Source organism: Sorex araneus, chromosome 1 (assembly GCF_027595985.1).
Source record: "Sorex araneus isolate mSorAra2 chromosome 1, mSorAra2.pri, whole genome shotgun sequence".
Taxonomy (NCBI): Eukaryota; Metazoa; Chordata; class Mammalia; order Eulipotyphla; family Soricidae; genus Sorex; species Sorex araneus.
This window is the reverse complement of record NC_073302.1, coordinates 421,960,538-421,965,074: the sequence shown is the minus strand read 5'-3', so window position 1 is coordinate 421,965,074 and position 4,537 is coordinate 421,960,538. Positions and strand designations below refer to the sequence as shown.

The 4,537-nt window shown below is 39.8% G+C and overlaps 1 pseudogene; it reads left to right on the top strand.

Annotated features, from left to right (window-relative positions):
- The first annotated feature begins 873 nt into the window (after positions 1–873).
- On the top strand, positions 874–3,977 carry LOC129402455 (uncharacterized; annotated as a pseudogene).
- The last annotated feature ends 560 nt before the right edge of the window (positions 3,978–4,537 follow it).

The following is a 4,537-nucleotide window of genomic DNA, read 5'->3' as shown; positions in this document are numbered from 1 at the left end:
ATCTTTTATAAGAAAATTCATGGTGAAAAGGTATCAGAAATCAAGTATAGTTCAAAACAAAATAAATATAATCAAACATACTAGTACTTGAGAAGCAATATAACAAACAGCCTCACTTAGTTTAACTTGGAGATTCTAAAATTATTTAATTTGAAACCACATTTTTCCCACAAGGTTAGTCACTTTTCCACTTACTTCCACTTAGGTGTCATGTATAGGGACACCAATTACACTGACATTGAAATCAAATTTTCCATATGTTCAACAAAGGTTGAACACTGCCTTCTAGCATTACATTGAATTTGGAGTCCTTAGGTGACTGACCAAGATACACACCTGCATGCACAATTACTCTCTTCTTAAAGGCAAATGATGACTAAAGATACTCAAAAAGAGTATTTAACTTCAATGTTACATATATTTAAAAGTCTGTTCTCATACAAAGACATTTGTAGAGTGCTGAGTCCATACACTTGATGACAGTATTAGATATTCAATCATATAACGAATTCCAGAGCATGGTAACTGTCCCAAAACCTCAGGCTATTTCGATGAGTTAAACTGATTTGCTTTGAGATGACTCCTATTAACTCTCAGTTTGAAGATAAGGAAAATCTACACTATAAAAACAGATTATTGATATAATTCCTCAACTGCTGAAAAGCATAATAAAAATTTTGAAACTAATCAATTTCTTAGTAAGTCATACTATTGAATAGCATTATTTCATTCTATAATTTCTCAAAATATCTTGCTTTTTATTTATCACACTATTATAAAACAAACTGTACCCTACTGAAATTTCCTTATATGTGGAAGATTCACCTATCACCTATCACCGAAAGAGCCCCCAAAATCGCAGCATTAAGAAAGATGAGCAAAGAGAGGCTGAAAAAATATTGGGGACAAACTGGACTGCCAAAACAAAGAAAGACTAAGATTATTGTCTGTAATTTCAACGCATGGTCACTGGCATCAGAAGCATCCATCGAGGACCTGATGGTGCAAGCACAGAAGATCAAGTACGACATCATTGGTCTGACCAAAACGAGGAGACATCAATCACATCATGCCATTTTCGACACTGGAGAAGAATTGTTCCTCGGAACATCTGACAACAAAGGCGTTGGTGGCATTGGTGTCCTTGTCAACATGAACTTGGCCATGAGCATCGATTCATTTGAAGGCCTAACAACCCAAATTGGATGATTACGCTTGAATAGATGTGGCTCACTGCCTACAGTTTCTATCTTCATTGTCTACTCACCAACTTTCAACTATGATGAAGAAGAAATTAAGAGGTTTTCCATGGAACTGGAGAAGTTCTATAAGGAAGACCACACCTTGTACAAGATCATTGTTGGTGATTTTAATGCCAAGATAGGTCTGAGAAGGTTGCCCGAAAAACTCCACATTGGGACACATGGCCTAGAATGGAACAATCAAGGTGAGAGACTATCTGAGTTCATCATGTCGACCAAGACCATCCATGGTAACTCACAGTTCCAGAAGGCCGAATCTAAACGCTGGACATGGGAGTCTCCCGGTGGACAGTTCCACAATGAAATTGACCACATAATATTCAATTGAAGGTTTTGCCTGACTGATGTTGCTGTTGTTCCAAAATTCCAAACGGGATGGGACCACTGTCTCCTTCATGCGAAATTCTACTTCACAGAGCAGGGAGAAAAGTCTGCAAAATTTAAGTCTAAGAAGGCAACTCCAAAATGACCACCAACTGGGAGCTCTTTTGCACTATTGCAGCAACATGGGAAGATGCCGTCCTTGACAACATCGATGAAGAATACGATCAACTGGTTCAGCACCTCCATGTCTGTGTGAAGGATGCCAAAGTGAGAAAGCCACAAACCTATGCCTGCTGTTCCCAATGTTCTCCCTTCTGAAATCCGACAGGCCATTTCGCTGGTAAAGACGCAAACAGCACCTGGTCCAGACAAGGTCAGACCCGAACACCTGAAGAATCTGCCGCCAGTACTCATCAATACACTGGCCCGATTCTTCACACACTACTTGTCTGAATGCAAGGTTCTGTCCCAGTGGAAAACCAGTAGAACCGATCTGTTGTACAAGAAGGGAGACATCCACAACATCGGTAACTATCACCCAATGTGCCTGTTCTCTGTCGTCTACAAGTTGTTCACTCGTGTCATCCTGTACAGAATAGGCAGAACAATAGATGAAGGACAACCATGCGAGCAAGCTGGGTTCTGAAGAGGATTCAGCACAATAGACCATATCCACACAGTGACCAAACTCATTGAAGTTTCGCGAGAGTTCAAGATGCCGCTCTGTCTAACGTTCATGGATTTAAAGAAGGCCTTTGATTCTGTTGAGACTTAGGCAGTCATCGAAGCCTTGGCCAAACAGGGCATTCAAACTCAGTATATCAAAATCCTCTGAAATCTGTATTGTGGATTCACCACCAGGATCTCACCATTCTATAAGGAAGTGATCATTGATGTAAAGAGAAGGGTGCGGCAACGTGATACCATTTCACTGAAACTCTTCAGTGCCGCCCTAGAGAACATCATGACGACTGGAATGGGAAGGAATGGGAGTGAAGATAGACGGTGGGCAATTACACCATCTCCACTTCACTGATGACATCGTTCTCATAACACCAAACATTAGCCAAGTGGCACAAATGCTGGCCAACTTTGACCATGAGTGTGGAATGGCCGGATTGCAGCTGAATCTCAACAAGACGATGTTTATGAAAAACAAACTGGTCCCTGAAGCTCCGTTTGCTCTCAATGGAACTAACATCTCCAAATGTAGCAGCTATGTGTACCTGGGTCGAGAAATCAACATGAGGAATGACTTGGTGCCAGAACTGCGCAGGAGGAAGAGAGTAGTGTGGAATGCATTCAAGAGTGTCAGAGAAGTGGTTAAGAGAACGAAGAACCTTCGACTCCGGGCACATCTTTTCGATTTCACCATTCTTCCTGCACTAACATATGCCTCAGAGACCTGGGCCCTACGCAAGCAGGATGAGAATGCTCTTAGTGTATCCCAAAGAGGAATCAAAAGAGCTATACTGGGAATATCATGTCTCACTCAAGTGAGAGAAGGAATCAGAGTTCTGACCTCTGTCGACAGTCAAAAATCAGGGATGCTATCTCATTTGCCAAGGCGTCAAAAATCAGATGGGCTGGTCATGTAACGAGATCCAGAGATGACCTTTGGACTAGAGCTATTACAGACTGGATTCCATGGGACATCATAAGACCACGTGGTTGCCCACCAACTTGATGATCATATATTTTCATCAAATCTCTGAATGAGCGATTTGAGGCTCTTTGTGTTCCTGGAGCGAGCAGGTATCATTGGGCTACACTAGCTCACAACAGGGACAAGTGGAGATGTTACTGGCGGCCGCTCAAGCAAATCGAAGATCAACGGTACTACAAGTGATACAAGTGATGTGGAAGATGTCAAGACTGCACATAAATCTTTTTTTTTAACATAGGCAATTTTTGTTTCTTGTCTCTGACATTTATTTCTGTGAATTTCAGTGTGCAAAAGTTAATTTTGAAGGTTAAGATGATACATTACTATGGATTCAGGATTTAACCAACAGGACATATATTAGCTCTCATTCATAATATTATTGAGGTTCAATTTAAGGATATTATATAGGATATGATATATACAGTGTGTTATCATTACATTATAATGTGATTAGATATGATATGATGTGAGAGTATATGATATATGATATAATAGAACATCTTAAAACTATGGCCACACAACTTTTTCATGAGTAGAGCATTGTCTCCTTTGTTGGCATACCAAATGCCCTCCAAGCGACTTACTATGTTTAGTGTACCATATGTGAGATTGGTCTATGATCCTTTTGATCTCATTTAATCTCTTCTTATCCCTAGGTTGATGTCTTCATGCTCCACTCCCTCTTTAAGAAAAAGAGAATCCTCCTTTCAAATATCATAAATTGAGTCATCTAAGAGTTAGGTGCCTGGAAACAAATGTGCCACTTGCATTCCACCCTTCTCCTTCCATACCAAACTGATAATTCTGTCAAAGAAGGAAATTCAAGAAAGTTCAAGTTTAGTTTCCTACTACCACATCTACTATTCCTTCATTTCTTTATGCAAACTGTCTACTCAGATATGCACGTTGATATCCTCTCAGAGTTTCCCCTTTCCAAAAGTCCTACTTCATAGGTTATTTCTCCCCCAAATAGCTCCATTGCTGAATAAACAAAATACATAGACCTCACTTGAGTTTCCCTCTACATATATCCTGGGTCCATGCAAAGAAATATATCAACTTTCTAGTTTTTTTGGAGTATTCTGTGATTGTCACAAAGCTCCAAGAACTTTCTGTAATAGGAAATTGTTATATCATGGATGAACACAATAATAACTCATGCATGCTAGAATAAGAGCCATCGACATTTTGTTTGTTTGATGCCTTATTCCTGAAAAGTGTAAAATTTGGTGGGTTAAGATATAACCGTTGCTTAACAAAAATGAGAGAGTAAAACAGAGTGAGA